The sequence below is a fragment of the Prinia subflava genome, chromosome 2 (assembly GCF_021018805.1).
Source record: "Prinia subflava isolate CZ2003 ecotype Zambia chromosome 2, Cam_Psub_1.2, whole genome shotgun sequence".
Classification (NCBI taxonomy): Eukaryota; Metazoa; Chordata; class Aves; order Passeriformes; family Cisticolidae; genus Prinia; species Prinia subflava.
In genome coordinates, this window is record NC_086248.1 from 460873 (window position 1) to 481298 (window position 20426).

The following is a 20426-nucleotide window of genomic DNA, read 5'->3' on the forward strand; positions in this document are numbered from 1 at the left end:
TGAAACCTCTGACCCGGCTCCTGAAATGTTTGGGAGCCAACTTCGATTTATTGTCCCTGGCTTCCCGAGTCCTGTACACAAGAGCTGGGAGGTTTAACCCAAGATGCCATTTCCAGGGAGAAGGGGCCGGGCTGTGCCCGAGCACGGAGCAGCTGCAGGGGCAGGGCTGGATGGAAGGAAGCCCAGGAGAGCTCTCAGCAGCTCCCCAGGACACTGTTCCACCACCACCTCCCTGCCCCCAGCAGCTTAGCTGCGGGTCCCCCACCCTCTGAGGAGCTGCTGCCAAGTTTTCTACAACCACTGTGACAGAGGGAAGGTTTAAAGGGGAATGGGAGGAAAAAATCCTTCAAAAGTTCGGGTTGGAAGGAGCCTTGGTGGGTTTTTGGAGCGAGGTCACCTCCAGGGTGCTGCCCAGGCTCCTCCTCAGCTGCTCCTTGAGAGCCTCCCCAAGGAGGGCCCAGCACCCCTCTGGGCAGCCTCTCCCATGGGAATTCCTGTCCAAATCCAGCCAGGAGCCCCCAGCTGATGGGTGACCGTGCACCTCTGGAAAGGCCCTGGCTCTGCTCCCTCCTGGGCCAGGAGGAGACAGACAAGCACAGCTGGACTTCCTTTTCATTTCCCTTTTATTTCCCTTCCTCCTCCTCTCCAGGCTCCTCACAACAGCTTTCCACACGGGTTTTTGGGATGTGGACGCTGGAGCAGCTGCCCCAGAGGGGGACAGGACCCCCAGCCCTCACAGGTTTCCAAAGCTGCCTGGAGAACCAACCTGACCTAGTGCAGCTGCAGCCCTGCTTGGAATGGTGGAATCATGGAATTGTTTAGGGTGGAGAGGACCTGTAGCTGAGTCCAATCATCAGGTTCATCTGCTTCAAGTGGAAAGCTGAACCAAAGACCCCCAGAGGCCCCTGAACCCAGAGGTGCTCACTGAGAAATGCATGGACACCGATTTAATCACAGAAACATCACAGACACCCTGGGTGGGAAAAGTCCTTAAAGCCAACCCAGTGCCACCCCTGCCATGGCAGGGACACCTCCCAGTGTCCCAGGCTGCTCCCAGCCCTGTCCAGCCTGGCCTGGGACACTTCCAGGGATCCAGGGACAGCCACAGCTGCTCTCCTCCCTTTCAGTATGGAGCTTCCTCCCAGGAGCAGATTAAAATAAAGGGATCTTGCACACACCATAACCCAAGAGCCAGCAGGTTTCAGATGAGCACTTCAGACAAGTAACCTCTCATCATGCCCCAAATACTGCAGGAAATACAGCACAGACAGGTCAGAGAGGAGAGCAGGAACACATTAATGGGCTGTGACTCCTCTGTGGCTGTGTCCCTGCTGGGGGAGGGACCAGCAGGGGACTCCTGGCAGCCCAGGGGTGCCCAGCACAAAGTGGCAGTGCCAGGGACCAGCAGGGGACTCCTGGCAGCCCAGGGGTGCCCAGCAGAGAGTGCAGTGCCAGGGACCAGCAGGGGACTCCTGGCAGCCCAGGGGTGCCCAGGACAAAGTGCAGTGCCAGGGACCAGCAGGGGACTCCTGGCAGCCCAGGGGTGCCCAGCAGAGAGTGCAGTGCCAGGGACCAGCAGGGGACTCCTGGCAGCCCAGGGGTGCCCAGCACAAAGTGCAGTGCCAGGGACCAGCAGGGGACTCCTGGCAGCCCAGGGGGGCCCAGCAGAGAGTGCAGTGCCCCGGGTTCCTCAGCCACGTCTCCCTCAGTGCCCGACTGCCCTGCCCAGGCTCTCCTTCAGAGGAGGGGCTGGCCCTGAGCTCCCCCAGCCAGGAGTGCCGGGCTCCAGTGATGAGCTGTGAGCACCTTCCCTGCAGGGAACACCCCAGGGGCTTTCCTCAGGAACAGCAGCACCTTCTGGCCCATCCAGGTGTTCTGCCCACGCCCAGGGTGGGGGACACACACTGAGCTGAGCCCCAGGACCCAGCACTGCCCCAGCTTTCTCCATGGCTCCTCTTGCTCAGCCCTCGGGCTCTCCATGAGGGAAAAGCCTTCCCTGGCAGGCCCTGGCACAGGGTGCCCAGAGCAGCTGGGGCTGCCCCAGCCCTTGGAAGTGTCCCAGGCCAGGGCTTGGAGCAGCCTGGGACAGAGGGAGGTGTCCCTGCCCAGGCAGGAGTGGAATGAGATGAGATTTAAGAACCTTTCCCACCCAAACCACTGCAGGATTTGCTGACTCTATCACCAGACTACCACAGAACCAAGACCCTGGCAGGCTACAGAAAACTCACAGTTCTTGCCACAGAAACAGCACAACTCTTGTGTTTTGTGCAGGTTTGGGTGCTGTTTCTGTGGAGCTGCTGTGCAGCAGGTGAGGCACAGGAATGAGCAGAGCCATGGGGGGAGGCAGCAGAGAGGAAACACCGGGGCTGCCCCGGCTGGGTCTGCTCTCCGTGATCCCCTCCTGGCAGGGTTCACTGAGAGCCCTGGGAGCTCCCAGGGTGTCCCAGCCCTGCAGGGGCTGCAGCTCATGGGCTCAGCAGGGCAGGGGCAGCTCCTCCCTCCTCTGCCACTGAGAGATGCCCAAACCTGCCCTGACCCCCTGCTCCAGGTCCCTCAGCTCTGCTGGGGGAGCCAGAGCTTCAGCCGGGAGGAGCTGCCTCACCAGCCTCCCTGGGACTTCACAGAACCCAGAAAGCTTGGGCTGGGAAGGGACCTAAAGCTCACCCCGTTCCAAGCCCTGCCAGGGACACCTTCCACTGTCCCCGAGCCCCAAACCTGGCCCTGAACGCTTCCAGGGATGGAGCACCCACAGCTTCTCCTCCAGGCATCCCTGCCATTTTTCACAGACCTCAGCTTAGGCTGGAAAACACCAGCTCAGTTTGGAGCTCTCGTGCCCATCTCCAAAGCCCCAGCAATCTCCTCCTGCCTGATGCCAAGAGCAAATCCAAGTCCCTCGCAGGAAGGCTGAATAGTAATTAATTCAGGACAGAAATAATGAACTACAGAGGAATTTCAATTTACACGTCTTTCTATTTTAACAGAAAACCCTTGACAACTGATTTTGGAAAAAAAAAACCCTTTTCCAACCACATATAAGGCTGCTTTGCATGAGGCTCAGCCAGCCTACGCCGCCCGGGCTGCACGGGAGGCAGGGGAGTTTGCTCGAGTGTCTGCACCGGGGATGCTCCCCCTGGGCTGCTGCTCCCCCTGGGCTGCTGTTCCCTCACACGCCGGCTCTGGGCTGGGACAGCAGCTGGAATGCGGCTGGGCCGGTCGGGCAGGACCTGGGTCCTGTCCCTGCAGCGCTGCCAGGCTCGGGGTGGTGCTGGAGGCACGGTGACACCACAGAGCACCACAGTGACACCGCAGGGCACCACGGTGACACCACAGAGCACCACGGTGACACCGCAGGGCACCACGGGGACACCACAGAGCACCATGGTGACACTGCAGGGCATCACGGGGACACCGCAGGGCATCACGGGGACACCTCAGGGCACCACGGTGACACCGCAGGGCACCACGGTGACACTGCAGGGCACCACGGTGACACTTCAGGGCACCACGGTGACACCACAGGGCACCACGGTGACACCACAGGGCACCACGGCCAGCAGCACCTGCAGGACCCAAATCCCATTTTTGGAGCCCCATCCCTGCTACAGGACTCAGATCCCATTTTTGGAGCCCCATCCCTGCTGCAGGGCCCAGATCCCATTTTTGGAGCCCCATCCCTGCTGCAAGACCCAAATCCCATTGTGGGAGCCCCATCCCTGCTGCAGGGCCCAGATCCCATTTTTGGAGCCCCATCCCTGCTGCAGGGCCCAGATCCCATTTTTGGAGCCCCATCCCTGCTGCAGGGCCCAGATCCCATTTTTGGAGCCCCATCCCTGCTGCAGGGCCCAGATCCCATTTTTGGAGCCCCATCCTTGCAGGACCCAGATCCCATTTTTGGAGCCCCATCCTTGCAGGACCCAGATCCCATTTTTGGAGCCCCATCCTTGCAGGACCCAGATCCCATTTTTGGAGCCCCATCCCTGCTGTAGGGCCCAAATCCCATTTTTGGAGCCCCGTGCCCTCTCCGCAGCCTCTCCCGTGCTGAACATCACGAGTGCAGTCACGGGGCTGCCATTTCCCTGCGAGGTATTTCTCCAGGATTTGGGGCTGTGTTGCCATCTGACTTTTTTTTTTCACCAGTAATTTAACAATTATTTACGTTAACCAGGAAGGGAGGAGAAGCCCTTCCAGAGCTGCACATGAAACTGCTGCTGCTGCTGCCTGAATAATTCCAGCTCGATCGAAGCGTGCGCTAAAAATAATCCAACCCCCTCCCTGCAAACACTCTTTGAGGGAAATATTTAAACCAGAAAACAAGGCCCCTAAATCAGCCCCCCCAGCCGGGGCTGTTAACCCGATTGTTGCAGGGAAATTGAATTTCCCCGTCCTCCGTGGGCTCCCGGCTCCAGCCGCCTCCCGGAGCGGGCACGCCAAGGAATACATGAAAGGCTCATTAGTGGGGAAGGCTAATAACCTTTGTGAGGCATTAATAAAATCCCCGGCTAAAGCCGAACGCAGGGACAGTTTCATGGCAACGCAGGCAGAGAGGCAGGGTGTGCTCTGTCTCCCCGGCCCCACAGAGCCCACAGATCCCCCTGTGGGGTGTGGGTGGATCACTCAGATCCCATCCCTGCCTGACCCTGTTCCCCACACCCACAGGCTGCTCCAGGACAGGATAAAAGCTGAGTGTGCTGTGGCAGCCCGACATCCACACGGACACACATAAAATAGGTGGAGAGAGGGCTGGGGGCGTGGGGGAGGCTCTGAAACACCAGCAGCAGTCTGCACCACGCCTGCCCGGATACCAGCAGGAATTTCACCGTGGAGAGGGGGCTCAGGCCTCGGCAGGGGCTGCCCAGGGAGCTTTGGGGTGCCCATCCCTGGACTGGCTGGGCTGGGAGGGCTTTTCCAGCCGCAGGGATCCGGGGATTGTGCTGTGGTTTGGATCCCTGCCAGCAGCAGCGTCCTCGGCCATGCCAGCCGGGGATCCTCTGCTCCAAGCCCTGCTCGGGGTCACTGCATGGCCCATGGCCTACCCCACCAAAATCCTCAGCCGGGATTGTGCAAGAGCAGATCATTAACCAGGCACACAAAGGCCTGGGCTGGCAGCACAGAGGGGACCAGGCTGCACAGGGAGCCTCTGGTTCTCCAGCGTGGGGCCCCAGGGGCTCACCCACAAGGTGGTCATGCCTCAACCCTGGAGGGAGTGGGGCAAGTGGGGAAAGACACCCTGCCAGGTCATGGTGAGGAAAACCTCCCTCCCACGGGGTTTGCAGCCACACGTTCGTATTTCTTAGGTTTCGTTGTTCTACTGGTTTAAGTTTATGTCACCCTGCTACCATATATGCAGCCATGCCAGAATGTTCTTCCTTCCCTTGAACCCCAGTGCCTCAGTGTTCCACCCCTGGGACCCTGTTAGTCCCTTTAGCTCCTATTTACCCCTTTTCCCCATCCCTGTTGGACCCTGACCCTCAAGGAGCACCCCTTTATCTGCTATGTAACCCTGGATCCTCAGCCCCATTTCAGCTCTGTCCCTGGAACACATTCGAGGCTGTACCCACGATGGAGGCAACAAAAAGCAACAAACAGCAACAAGCAGCCCTCAGATTTCCCTCAGATTTGGCTCTCTGTCAGGGTGTGAGTGCAGGGCTGGCACCCCTGGGTGTGCTGGGGCTGTGCTGGGGCTGTGCTGGGCTCCTCAGTGCCCACCACTGGTGCCCAATTAAAGGACAAACCCCTGTGCCCGTGCCAGGGCAGGGTCTCCAGGCATTGTCCCACCCTGGCAGAGCCTCGGGAGAGATCCAGCAGCCCCATTGCTGTGCTGGGACCGAAGATCCCATGTGGAGGCCGTGTGAGGGTGCTTGAATTGCCCTGACAACTCCTTCTGGAAAGGCCGAGCATCCGCTGGCACGTTAACTCAACAGGTGGAAGATGTCTCTTCTGGCTTGTGCAGGAAATACACAGGATATTTAAATATATTTAAATCTGGTGCATTGGCTAAAGCCACCCAGAGATTTGGTTTAGATTGTCTAACTGGCAAATTTGCGTTACTAAGAAAGCAAATTACTAAAAGTGAGCACGGAAAAAAGCACCAGCACAACACGAGGAGCAGCAGGCGGGCAGGACCCGGCACATCCCGGGGCCCGGGGCCGCGCCCGCAGCCTCTCCTGCAATTCGCCTTTTCAGCTTTAATTCCACCGCAGATAAACCCGGCCCTGCAGGACAGCTGTGCCTGCAGCCCGGCTGGGCAAACAGCCGTGTCCCCAGCGAGGGTGGCAGCGCCTTGGGGACAGCAGTGTGACCACCCCGTGTCCCCAGGGAGGATGGGAGCTGCCTGGGGACAGCACTGTGGTCTCCAGGGAGGGTGGGAGCAGCTTGGGGACAGCAGTGTGACCACCCCATGTCCCCAAGGAGGGTGGGAACAGCTTGGAGCAGCTTGGGGACAGCAGTGTGGTCCCAGAGAGGGTGGGAGCAGCTTGGGGACAGCAGTGTGGTCCCCAGGGAGGGTGGCAGCTGCCTGGGGACAGCAGTGCCACCCAGGTCCCCAGGGAGGATGGGAGTGCCTTGGGGACAGCAGTGTGGTCCCCAGGGAGGATGGGAGTGCCTTGGGGACAGCAGTGTGGTCCCAGGGAGGGTGGGAGCAGCTTGGGGACAGCAGTGTGGTCCCCAGGGAGGGTGGGAGCAGCTTGGGGACAGCAGTGTGGTCCCAGGGAGGGTGGGAGCAGCTTGGGGACAGCAGTGTGGTCCCCAGGGAGGGTGGGAGTGCCTTGGGGACAGCAGTGTGGTCCCCAGGGAGGGTGGCAGCTGCCGGCTCTGTTCCTGCCCCTTTCCCTGCACATCAGGCCCTGTTCCCGGCCGTGCCTGCTCCCTGCAGGGTCCCACACTGCCTCTCCTCACGGAGGAGGGCGATTCTCTGCCCCAGCCTGGATTATGGTGGGGAGAGGGGCAGGAGGCTGGGCAGGCCCTTGGCTCTTCCCTCGGCAGCCCGGGAGGATGCAGGTCCTGCAGCAGTTCCCTTTGCTGGGGACGGGACAAGCTGGGCACGGCAGGTCCCTTTCCCTGCTGCCTTGCCCAGGGACGGGATGAGCTGGGCACGGCAGGTCCCTTTCCCTGCTGGGGACGGGATGAGCTGGGCCCAGCAGGTCCCTTTCCCTGCTGGGGATGGGATGAGCTGGGCACGGCAGGTCCCTTTCCCTGCTGCCTTGCCCAGGGATGGGATGAGCTGGGCCCAGCAGGTCCCTTTCCCTGCTGGGGATGGGATGAGCTGGGCACGGCAGGTCCCTTTCCCTGCTGCCTTTCCCAGGGATGGGATGAGCTGGGCACGGCAGGTCCCTTTCCCTGCTGGGGACGGGATGAGCTGGGCACGGCAGGTCCCTTTCCCTGCTGCCTTTCCCAGGGATGGGATGAGCTGGGCACGGCAGGTCCCTTTCCCAGAGATGGGATGAGCTGGGCACGGCAGGTCCCTTTCCCTGCTGCCTTTCCCAGGGATGGGATGAGCTGGGCACGGCAGGTCCCTTTCCCAGAGATGGGATGAGCTGGGCACGGCAGGTCCCTTTCCCAGGGATGGGATGAGCTGGGCACGGCAGGTCCCTTTCCCTGCTGCCTTTCCCAGGACAGCTGCCCTCGGGGGTTCCCGGCCCTGCTCTGCCATCGGGGGCTTTTCCTGCCCGCAGCCCCCGCTGCCCCCGCGCCGTCTGAACTCCTCATTCACGGAACGCTGTTTGTTTTCATTCCTGCCTCTCCCCCCAGCTGCGGCACCGAGAGCAGGGATCAGGAAACAATCAAACCTCGGTTACCACACAGAACGCCGCCCTCTCGCCGGCTCCTTTCAAGGCCTGACATTTTTGCTTTCATCCGCCATTTCGGGGCTCCGCGCTGCAGCGGGGCCTCGCTGGGGCCTCGCTGGGGCTGGGGCTGCGCTCAAGATGGCCCAGGCCTCTCCACACCGCTCAGGGGCACTGCTGCCCTCCTTCCCGTGGCTCCTGTCCCCTCCCAGCTCGGGGTACACATGCTGACCCCAGCGCTGTCTCCAAAGGGATTGCAGCTCTGTTTTCTTTCTGCTGGCCCGGTGCTCCCCTGCCTCTGGCTCAGGGCCGGGGCTTTCCCCCCGCGGAGCTGCTGGAGGGGCTCAGGAGCAGAACCTCTGGTTCTGGGGCATCCCAGCCCAGCGCCTTCTCTCTGTGCCGGGATTTCCCCGTGTTTGTGGGGACACGGGAAGTGCCATGGCTCTGATTTCCCTGTCCTGAAAACAACACCCTGGGAATTCCATCCAAGCCTGGGAACTCCATGAAAACCTGCGAACTCCATGAAAACCTGGAAACTCCATGAAGACCTGGGACCTCCACCCAAGCCTGGGAACTCCATGAAAACCTGGGAACTCCATGAAAACCTGGGACCTCCATCCAAGCCTGGGAACTCCATGAAAACCTGGGAACTCCATGAAAACCTGGGAACTGCATCCAAGCCTGGGACCTCCATCCAAGCCTGGGAACTCCATGAAAACCTGGGAACTCCATGAAAACCTGTGAACTCCATGAAAACCTGGAAACTCCATGAAAACCTGGGAACTCCATGAAAACCTGTGAACTCCATGAAAACCTGGAAACTCCATGAAAACCTGGGAACTCCATGAAAACCTGGGAACTCCATGAAAACCTGTGAACTCCATGAAAACCTGGAAACTCCATGAAGACCTGGGACCTCCACCCAAGCCTGGGAACTCCATGAAAACCTGGCACCTCCATCCAAGCCGAAGGGCAGCGGAGGGAGCAGAGCGTGCCCCTTCCTGCTGCTCACACGGGGCACAGAGGCCATCTCCTCCTCATGCCCAGAAAACAGCAAAAGCTCAGATCTATGGAATCAGGGAATGGTTTGGGTGGGCAGGGACCTCAGAGCCCACCCAGTGCCACCCCTGCCATGGCAGGGACACCTCCTGCTGTCCCAGGCTGCTCCAGTCCCAGTGTCCAGCCTGGCCTTGGGCACTGCCAGGGATGCAGGGGCAGCCACAGCTGCTCTGGGAATTCCAGCCCAGCCCCTCCTCGCCCTCCCAGGGAACAATTCCTGCCCCAAATCCCATCTAACCCCGGCAGGGTGTCCATTCGCTGTCCCTCCATCCCCTGTGACAGCAGAGGGGCTCCACAGCCACGCTGGGTGTGCCCACAAGGCAAAGGGGCTGCTCTTGCTCCAGCGTTTTTCAGGAAAACTGCCATGAACAGGGGGAAGGCGATGGCAGGCAGTGCTGAGGGTGCAGGAAGAGCTGCACAGCCAGGGCCAGGCAGGGCCCGGGTGACACAGTGTCCTGAGGAGCACACCTGGCTCCCTCCCGTGGGACAAGCCCTTGGGACATTATTTCCATGGTCACCTTTTCCCGCCCGTGCTGAGGAGCAGGACCCGGGGCTGTGCTGGTGGGAACCATCCCACCAAAGAGCTCCGGGGGTAAGAACCAGAACCGAGGGCCTTTGATCAGATGCAGCTCTTTGAGAGGCACTGAGGGCCCAGGCCCACAGACAGGTCTGCACAGGAGCTCTGGGCAGGCCGGGGCATGCGGCAGCCCCGGCGGGGAGCAGGGACACACAGCCACAACAAAGGAGAACCTCGGTAATCCGGGATGAGCTCTGCTGCCTTTTCGGCGTGCAAAACGCGCTCGGGGCTCCTGGAGACAAAAAGAGACACGTCCAGGAGCCCCAGCTGAGGCAAAGCGTGAAGGGGTTGGGACAGCCATGGCCAGGGACACACGCAGGGACACGCCGGGGCAGCAGGCCCCTGGGCAGCTGAAAGGATGGGTTGTCTGAAAGGATCACTTGTGACCATGAGACAGGGCCGTGAAATCTCCCAGCCACCGCACAGAGCCGCCAGCCCCGAGGAGGAGCCTGCCCGTGGGGAGCCCCTGCTCCCTGCAGGGTTTGGCAGCACAGGGCAGGGATCTGTGCCTCTGCACCCTCGTGAGAGGCAGCAGAAAAGGGGCTGTGCTGACAGACAGCCTGCCCGGCGTGAGGATCCAGGAGGAATCCCTCAGGGACACATCCACTTCAGATTCTAATTACGTGCACAAAAATAACGGCGCTCTAATGACACTTCCTGATGACACCGAGGTGAGGATGACTCATGAGCACAGAGGCAGAGCAGAGGCTCACACACGCTCCGGGGGCTGCGCTGGCGTGGGGGCACTCACAATGCCAGGGCTGGGTGCCCACAGTGTGAGGGCCTGGCTGTGACCCCAGCCCGGCCACCAGGGCAGCCCCAGGCACGCTCTGGAGGTGTGAACCCATCCCTGAATCCATCCCCAAACCCCTGCAGAACACTCTGGAGGTGTGCCCCATCCCTGAATCCATCCCCAAAGCCCTGCAGAACACTCTGGAGGTGTGCCCCATCCCTGAATCCATCCCCAAAGCCCTGCAGAACACTCTGGAGGTGTGCCCCATCCCTGAATCCATCCCCAAAGCCCTGCAGAACACTCTGGAGTATGAACCCATCCCTGAATCCATCCCCAAACCCCTGCAGAACACTCTGGAGGTGTGCCCCATCCCTGAATCCATCCCCAAACCCCTGCAGAACACTCTGGAGGTGTGCCCCATCCCTGAATCCATCCCCAAAGCCCTGCAGAACACTCTGGAGGTGTGCCCCATCCCTGAATCCATCCCCAAAGCCCTGCAGAACACTCTGGAGTATGAACCCATCCCTGAATCCATCCCCAAACCCCTGCAGAACACTCTGGAGGTGTGCCCCATCCCTGAATCCATCCCCAAACCCCTGCAGAACACTCTGGAGGTGTGCCCCATCCCTGAATCCATCCTCAAACCCCTGCAGAACACTCTGGAGGTGTGAACCCATCCCTGAATCCATCCCCAGCCCACACGTGTCTGATCAGTGCTTCAGAGAGAGCCATTCCAAACGGGAAAGGAGAAACCGGGGGCAGGGGCAGCCACAAACTCTGTTCTCCATCTCAGCAGGAGTAAAACCGTGAGTCCAGGATCCCAACAGGAACAGATCCATGGGAGAAACGATGTGGACAAAGGCTGCCAATGGAATGAGGAAGCACAGCAGGGAAAGGAGCCCCTGTTCAGGCACAAACTCCAAAGCTCGAAGCTCAGCTCAGCATTTTTGGAGGATTTCAGCTCAAGCCGGGTTTGCAAGAGCTCCCCAGGGAACTCTGCCAGAGTTTTCTCCTACCAAGTGCACCAGACCCCCCTCAGGATCAGCTCCTGGGCTCCGGGACAGTGACAGGGATGAAGTCACAGCTGCTGGGTCACTCCTCCTCACGCAGGGAGCAGCACTGCTGCCCCCCTGCAGCCCAGAACCTCAGGAGCAGCCCTGTCCTCTGCAGATACACATTGCCAGCAGCCTGGGGAATGTGGGCCTGAGAGCCCCTGGAGAGCTGCTGGAAGAGCTTTTTGGCCTATTGATATCCATTTTTAATAAATCTTGAAGTAACAGGGAAATTTTAGCAGCATAATAGCATTTACTGGGATAGGAGTAGAAGGAAAATGGAATGACTGGGAAGCTCACACCAGTCAAAACCAGGAAAAAGAACAGAAAAGCTGAGAGGGGATTGGAACAGCAAAACCTGTCAGGGCTGTGACTGGGGATTGGTATCAGGAGCTTTTGGAGGCTGCAGCAAAGGGAAGTGGAGCTGGGAGTCCCGAGGGTGCCAAGGGGGAGAGCAGAGCACCAGAGCCAAACACTCCTGGAGACCCCACTGCAACCCAGGCAGTGAGGAGAGGGTGCTCACGGGGGGAGAAGGGCCAAGCAGAGGCATTGATTAAAGATTTGAAACGGCCTGGGGACACCCCTGTTCTCCCAAGGGCTGGGAGGAGCTGCCTTGGCCGCCTTAGGGGGCTCACAACAGCACCCAGGATATTTCTGGGTCAAACGGTGAATACAGAATGGAACTGTGCCAGATTCAAAACCTGAATTAACCAGGTGAATTGGATATTTCTGGTTCCAACAGTGACTACAGAATGGAACTGTGCTGGATTCAAAACCTGAATTAACCAGGTGAATTGGCTTGGGGAAGTTTTTATACAAAACCCCCATTTCCTACATTTAGAGATTTCCAATTTCTACACAAAACTGTAGAAGTGCATAGAAAGCAGTGGCAGTGAAGCAGCTGTCTTCCCGAGGAATGGAAACGTTTCAGACACTTTGAACAGGCTGCTTTGAGGAAAAACCACCTGATCCACGGAAAGAAAGATGACAAAACTCCCCGTTATTGTTCCTTTTGAGAGAGAAGAGGCTGCACACAGCAACACCCAATTACTGCACAGTCTGAACTCTCTGAGCCTGCAACTCCTGAGTGACTCCCAAAGCTGGAAGGAAACCACCCAGAAAAGGGGTGGGCAGGAGGCTGGGCAGAGGAGGAATCACTGGGGCTGGGAAATCCTCCCAGGGCATCCAGTCCCAGCTGTGCCCCATGCACACCTTGTCCCCAGCCCAGGGCACTGAGTGCCACGTCCAGCCCTTCCTGGGACACCTCCAGGGGTGTCCAGATCTCCAGGGATCCGTTCCAGCTGCAGAATCACCCAGAGCCAGCTCAGGAGGGAGCAGGAGCAGTGCCAGCGGGGCCAGGACGTTTGGGATGCTCCGCGCTCCTGAAGGGACCCACGGTGGCACCCGGGGGAGGGGAAGCAGGGAGGGAGGGAAGAGCAGTTCTGGTTCTAAACGGAGCCCCCGAGGCTCCTCTGACGTGTGCGGAGGAAAAAAAGGTGTGGAGTCATCCCTGGGGGAGAGCGGTGTGGGGCGGTGATGGAAACAACCGCTAACTGCGCCCGAGGATTAATCATTAATTAATGATGTGGCTTCAGCTGCTGGGAGGGCAGCAAACACTGCCTGCGCTCGCTGGGTTGCTCATCTGTTGTTTAAAGGAGGAAGTGTGAAAGCAGCTCCAGGAGCCCCGAGAGCTGCAGCTCACGCCTTGAGCCGGCTGCAGGAGGGGAGAGGAGGGAGCCAGCGAAGGCAGAATGTGGGCGAGGACAGAAAACTCGGGAAAATATTTAAATTCCTCCTGGCTTCCATCATTTCCTGGAACCCTTTCCCAATATTTTATGCAGTCCTCGAGGACTCAGGAGACTGTGCCTGGGAAGTTGTGTGCTGGGGATGAGCGCTGCCAGGGCAGGTGGTGCTGGTGCCAGAGCAGGCAGAGCTGTGCCCATGGGAACCCGGGCTGGCCTGGGACAGAGGCTCTCAGAGCACACCCAGGCTCCAGGGAATGCCACCTGCAGGGCAGGGACAGGAGCTGCTGGGATGGGACAAATCCTGGGAAATCCCACATTATCCATGAGGGACGAGGCAGCACTGGCAGGCACCAGGAGCTGCAGTGGGAAGGGCACCGGCTCCTGGAGTGGGGACACGAATGACAAAGTGTGATCACCCCCTTCCTCGGCTGAACCCATCACCAGGGCTCACATCCTCCCTTCTGGGGCTTCATGGGAGGCTTGGAGCAGTGAGGGCTGCAGGGAGTGAGCTCTGGTGGGTGTTGGAACCCTGGAAAATGAGAATTTTAGGGTTTCTGTCCTAGCAGCCACTGGACATGACACTGGAAAGAGTCAGAGACAGAGCCATTTTCACCTTGTTAGCTGGTGAGACTGTGCTATGGATAAGAATGAATAAACAACTGAGTCTGAACACAAAAACTGCATCTCCTGAGCATTTAATCCTGGCTCTAGCAGGAGACAAGAAGATAAAAACCTCCACAGTGGAGAGGCCATAGCGTGGCTGTGACACTGCCCATGCCTGGGGTCACTTGTTGCCCTCTGGGGGCTTGGGGGTGGCTCCCACAGAGCCCTCCCAGCATGGTTTGGGTGGGAAGGGACCCCAAAGCTCCTTCTATCTCAGCCCTGCCATGGCAGGGACACCTCCCGCTGTCCCAGGCTGCTCCCAGCCCTGGGCACTGCCAGGGGTGCAGGGGCAGCCCCAGCTGCACCCTGTGCCTCCCTGGAGCCACACTCCAGGACGTTTTCAGTTGTGAAAATGGGCACAGAAGGCAAAATGCCCTTCCCTCTTCCATGTCTGCATGGAGAGGATCAGCCATGGAGAGGATCAGCCATGGAGAGGATCAGCCATGGAGAGGATCAGCCATGGAGGGGATCAGCCATGGAGAGGATCAGCTCTGGGTGCTCTCCTCCCTGGCCAGGGAGAACCAGTGAGGAGCGCCCTGCTCCTCTCCAAGGCCTGCATGGGGAAGGGATGCCTGGGACCAAACACAGATATTCCATGGGGGTGACAGGCCTGGGAATTGCAGATCTGAGCCAGTCCTGAGCCCTGCCCCAGCCCCGAGGACGTCCCGGGCACTGCAGGTGATGCTCCTGTGGTCCAGCACAGGGGATGCAACCAGGACAGCAGGAAACCTCTCTGGCCACAAAGTCTCTCAGGAAATGTTGCTTTCACGAAGATAAAATGCCAGAAAATGAAGGAGGCAAAGCCCTGGTATGGGTCCTGGGCAGCACCACTGGGGCCATGGGCCCCACTCTGCTGCTCCAGTCTCTGCCTCCTTCCAAATGAGAGAGCCTTGCTCAGTGCTGGGATGCTCATCCACAGCCAGGGCTCTAAAAATAGCTCTTTAGCAAGATGGATCACTCACTGGCCACGGCCTGGCGTGATAAATGCAGTCCTAACAGGATCAAGAAATGTGGATTTTGCTCTCAATAAACTTAAACCTAACCATGGAATGATAAAACATGTGCACGGTTTGATTTCTGTACCTACAAATTTTCCCTGAATAAAGTGGTTAAAACAGATTAAATGAGAAATGAGGAGTCTGATGAGCAGGGCACAGCACAGCGAGGAGCACAGCTGAAGGAAAGCATCTCTCACTGCTGATGTAAACCCACCAGTTTCCAAAATACACGTTTTAAGCCCTTTCCAGGAAGGCTGCAATGAATATTAATTTAGGGGCTGAGCAGGATGGGTGACATTGGTGGCTCTGTGGCATGTCTGTGCCTCAGGCAGGGACCGAGGGCTGGCAGTGCCCTCGGCTCTCATCTCCAGCTCACACATTTCCACAGGTGAGGAGCAGCTGGGGCCTAGCAACGTTCCCTGCTGTTCCCCTCAAACCCAGGGATTTGTCATCCTTTTTTTTTTTGCCATTGCTGGCTTGTCAGCAGCAGCAGCACGAGATGCAGAGGAGCTGCCTGCAGAGGAGGGCACTGCCAGCCCTTCCCGAGGGCGCATCCCGGGGAATCATCCCGGCCCCTCCTCGGGATTTGCCTCCACAGCCCGGGCCCACGCACGGAGCAGGGAAACGTGAGGGGATGACACAGGCACAGCAGAGCTGCTTCGTCACGGCACACACCTCACCCCTCCTCCTCCTCCTCCTCCTCCTGCTGCTGCTCAGCACTCCAGTGATGCTCAGAGCTCTGTACACAGCCGGGGTAGGCAGTGTTCCATTCCCAGAGGAACCCCAGGATCACCGAGGCTGGAAAAGCCCTCCCAGCCCAGGGAGTCCCAGCTGTGCCCGATCCCCACCTTGTCCCCAGAGCACTCAGTGCCACCTCCAGGAATTCCTGGGACACCTCCAGGGATGGGCACTCCAAACGTCCCTGGGCAGCCCCTGCCGAGGCCTGGCCCCCTTTCCATGGGGAAATTCCTGCTGATGCCCAAGAAGGAGCAGAAGGAGCAGAAGGAGGGGGATATTCACCCTCCAGCAGTGCCAGGCTGGCCTTTGGGGTGGGGGATTTGGCACCTCTGGGCTGGAACCTCCTCTGGTGCCCAGGGCTGGGGGTGTCCCTGGGCTCCCTGTGCCCCTTGGCTCCCACGCCACTCCCAGCACTGCTTTTCCCAGCTGGAGCCTTGGGAAGGAGCTCAGGGGGCTCAGCAGCCCTGGGGAAGGCAGGACAGCCCGTGAATGCCACGGGCACAGCTTCACCCTCCAACCAAAGATCACCACGCCTTCAGGAGGAGGTGGGAGATGGAGCAGAGCTCAGAGGAGTCTGAGGAGGCCACAGGACGGACAGGAGGAGCAGCTGGCACACGGGGCTGGGGCGGCAGGGCTGCTCTCCCCGCTTTGCTGTGCCCCACGCCGAGGATCCCCCCGGCCCGTGGGGCTGCTCTGCGGCCCCACAGCTGCTGCAGGCATGTCTGTGAAAGCTCCTCGAGTCCCAGCACTGCTGCTTTGATCCCCGGCAGGAGAGGCTCTGCAGCTAATGCAGAACACACGGAGTGGGACGTGCGCCTGGAGCCCCGCCCGGCATCTCGGGGTCTGTCTGTGGGCTGCAGAGAGCCCCAGAGCAGGGGAGATCTCAGGGGCTTCTCCCTGTCCATGTCAGAGCCCCAGAGCAGGGATGGATCTCAGGGGTTTCACCCTGTCCGTGTCAGAGCCCCAGAGCAGGGAGAGATCTCAGGGGTTTCACCCTGTCCGTGTCAGAGCCCCAGAGCAGGGAGAGATCTCAGGGGTTTCACCCTGTCCGTGTCAGAGCCTCAGAGCAGGGAGAGATCTCAGGGGCTTCACCCTGTCCATGTCAGAGCCCCAGAGCAGGGAGGGATCTCAGGGGCTTCACCCTGTCCGTGTCAGAGCCCCCGAGGCTGCCCTGCCCCTCCCGGGGCTGATTTCTGATGGAAAGCCCCCGTGGGTTGGCTGAGTGCACAGCCCATGGCCCACGCTCGGGGCTGGGGAGGTTTCAGAGCCCTGCCCGGGGAGGTTTCAGAGCCCTGCCTGGGGAGGTTTCAGAGCCCTGCCCGGGAGGTTTCAGAGCCCTGCCCGGGGAGGTGTCAGAGCCCTGCCTGGGGAGGTGTCAGAGCCCTGCCTGGGGAGATTTCAGAGCCCTGCCTGGGGAGGTTTCAGAGCCCTGCCTGGGGAGATTTCAGAGCCCTGCCCGGGGAGATTTCAGAGCCCTGTCTGGGGAGGTGTCAGAGCCCTGCCTGGGGAGGTTTCAGAGCCCTGCCTGGGGAGGTTTCAGAGCCATGCCTGGGGAGGAGGCTGTGCTGATGGAGAGCAGAGCAGGCCCTGCACACTCCCTGCCCTGTGACGACAGTGTGACCTATCCCTCACTTTTTCCATGGGAAAGTGAGGACAGGACACTTCACCCCTGGGCTGCAGACAGCAAACACCACTGTCCTGAGACACTGACACGTCTTTTGGATTAAGCATCAGGAAAAAAAAAGGTTTTCTTTTTTGAAAGAGAAAAACCAGCTGGGAATAAACCCTGTGGTTTAGCTTTGCTCACAGCAACAGACACTGCTGCTTGGGGCCAGGTTACAGAGTCACGGAATGGTTTGGATGGGAAAGGATCTTAAAGCTCATCCAGTTCTCCCTGCCATGGCAGGGACACCTCCCACTGGCCCAGGCTGCTCCAGCCCGTGTCCAGCCTGGGGCTGCCCTCCCTCAGACTCTCACGTTTCCCATGTCACAGATTCTCCCTCAACATAACTGCACATGCAACATAACTCACATTTCTGAGGTCTGAGACCCTTTGGCATCCAGATGTGTCTTCTGAACACAAAAACACTCCCTGAAGAGTGAAGTTCTCAGGCTCGGGGAGGTTTTTAGATAAAACCCCCATTTCCTACATTTGTTTTGGGCATGATGAGAGGTTTACTTGTCTGAGCTGCTCATCTGAACCCTGCTGGCTCCTGGGTTATTGTGAGATCCCTTTCACTTTACCCTGCTGCTAGGAAGCAGCTCCGTGTTGCAGTGGAACAGAGGGAGCTGGGCAGTGCCCTGAGCAGGGGCTGCCCCTGGCAGTGACACAGCCCTGAGGGGAGGGAGATGGGGCTGGGAGGAGGCTCTGGCACCCCGGCACACAGCCTGGGCTCCCTCTCCAGCCTGGGGACGTGGGCAGCCCCAAGGCCAGCACAGCAGCGTGACTGAGCCTCCCCCACCAGCTCCCACCTCCCCAGGGGCTCGGGGATCCTCCCCACACCTGCAGGGGCTCTGAAACCCACGGATTCTGCCCAAAACCTCCAGCCACACCCAGCACAGAGCTGGGAGAGCCCTTCTGGGCAGCAACCTGATCTCCTGTCACCCACACCCACATCAGGTCACCGTGCCTTGTCCTGCCAAGAGCTTCCCTGGAGGAGGCTGGACAGGGATTCCTGGCTGGCAGGGTGGGCAGGCCCTGGCACAGGGTGCCCAGAGCAGCTGTGGCTGCCCCTGCACCCCTGGCAGTACCCAGGGCCAGGTTGGATGAGCTTGGAGCAGCCTGGGACAGTGGGAGGTGTTCCTGCCACGGCAGGGGTGGCACTGGAGGGGATTTCAGGTCCCTGCCCACCCAGAGCAGTCACTGATGCCACTGCTCCCGATGGTGTGAGTGCCCAGAGCATCACGCTGGCACAGCCCCGTGCAGGGTGCACATCTGGAATTCCGTACCTGAGCCAGCCTGATGGGCTCGTTAGCGCTGTCAGCAACGCGGGATTAAGCTGTAAACGATCTGGAGAACCGAGGCTGCTGGCAGCAAACCTGTGATGCTTCCAAATGAGCCCGTGCTGGGGAGGAGCAATGGCTGATGGTGCTTTCCTACAACCAGGAACTCTGATCTCTCTTAAAGCACCTCCCTCTCCTCCCCTTGGTGAAATTCAAGAGAAAGGGGCAGAGAAAAGAAAACTAATATTCACCTGAGCAGGGTTTGCATAGAATCATCCACTCGTGGAATGGTTTGGGTGGGAAGGGACCCTAAAGCCCATCCAGGGCTACCTTCCACTGTGCCAGGCTGCTCCCAGCCCCAGTGTCCAGCCCTGCCTTGGGCACTTCTCTTGAACTACATCAGTTAAAAACTCAAGATTTTCTATTTCTCCTTGTGGATTTAAGCACATCTGCTCCAGGCTGGTGCAACTGGAGGGATATTTACAGCAGTAAATCACAGGCTAAATCACAAATACAATACAAGCACTTTTCTGTAAACCCAGTTTGGCTCACACGACGATTTTGGTCGTTAGAACAGCTTCCATTTCACTTTGATAAATAAAAAACCCCCGGAGGTTTTGGGCTGAAAGCGTCACGCGAGGCCAGAGCGGCAGCTGGAACTGATGGTGCACAGAGCCAGGCTCTGAGGTGGGACTGTTTGGATGCAGCACTGCAGCTCAGCCGGTTCCAGGTGGAGGTTTTTCCCTTCCTGTGGCATGGTGCAGTGTTTACTCTGCTGTCTGGCTGTGATTCTCTGACAGCAGCTCGTAAATCCGGGCTGTCGCAGTGCAGGAGCCCCACGCACGAGGGGAGGTGATCACTACCCTGGCTGGCACCAGCAACATCCAACCTCAGCATTCCCAAGGCCCCCAATCCCCAATATTTCTGTAATCCCAAACAGCACCAGGCCTGTGTTGTCTGGGTTTCTTTATCTTGCTTCTAGCCTGCTTCAAATCAGCTACAACTACAAAAAATTTTTAAAATCCCCACAATTAAAAGGTTTTACTCTTCCAGCAGAGCCACAATTGGTCTAATTTGTCAAGGAGATCCTTGGCCAGAGAGGAGACACCCAAACACTTTCAGCCACTGTCCAAGGAAGGGGCACTGAGATCTCTCTCTGCCACACCCGGGATGCCTTCAAAGGATAACTGAACAGCAACTGGGAACAATTCCTTCACAAAATTCCTTCACGGAATTCCTTCACCTCAGAGCCCATCCAGTGCCATGGCAGGGACACCTCCCACTGTCCCAGGCTGCTCCAGCCTGGCCTTGGGCACTGCCAGGGATGCAGGGGCAGCCACAGCTGCTCTGGGCACCCTGTGCCAGGGCCTGCCCACCCTGCCAGGGCAGGATTCTTTTGCAGGATCTAATCCGAATTTCCCCTCTCTCAGTTTGAAGCCATCCTTGTTTCTCACCCTGTCCTTGCAGTCCCCCCTGACCTGTCCCTGTCCATCCCCTGGGAGGTGCTGTGAGGTCTCCACAGAACCTTCTCCCCCAGCTGAGCAGCCCCACGTTCCCATCACGGGGCTGGGTCCCCCTGCAGCTCTTCCCCCTGCTCCAAGCCCCCGTGCAAGAGAGTGTTTGTGGGCTGGGGAGGTAAGGAACAAACTGGAGAGGGGCCAACAAACTTCAAAAAGACAGAGGTTTACAACACAGTTAGTAAAAGAGTGATTTATGCTGAACAGGATGGTTTGGTTGTGTCAGGCCATACCTAAACCCTGGTGCTGTGCAGAACATGCTTTAACAAGATGTTCCAGGGCTGCCTTTGAAAAAGACAACCCTTATAAAGAGATGAGGTGGAAAAAGGGATTGTTCCCAACAGAGGAAAGGGCCAAACCAGAGCAGTAAAGCCTGTGCAACAGATGATGAACGGAGCCCCAAATTGCTGCCATCTGTTAGCAACCTTTGCCCAGCGAAATGAATTTCATGTGAGGTCAAGAAATCCCAAACTGCCATTTCCTCATTACTATTAATAAGGGCCAGGTGCCACATAAACCAACAGTGGATCCAGATGTCCTTCACGTGGCTTTGATTACCCTTCCAGGCTGGATAATGATCCCAGGGAAAGTATTGCAGATGCACCCAGAGAAACACGGTC

At 58.7% G+C, this 20426-nt stretch overlaps 1 protein-coding gene across 1 annotated transcript in view; it reads right to left on the bottom strand.

The window, feature by feature from the left end:
* DTNB (dystrobrevin beta) overlaps nt 1–20426 on the bottom strand; it is a 141268-nt gene that overhangs the window by 15070 nt on the left and 105772 nt on the right. The window lies entirely within an intron of this gene.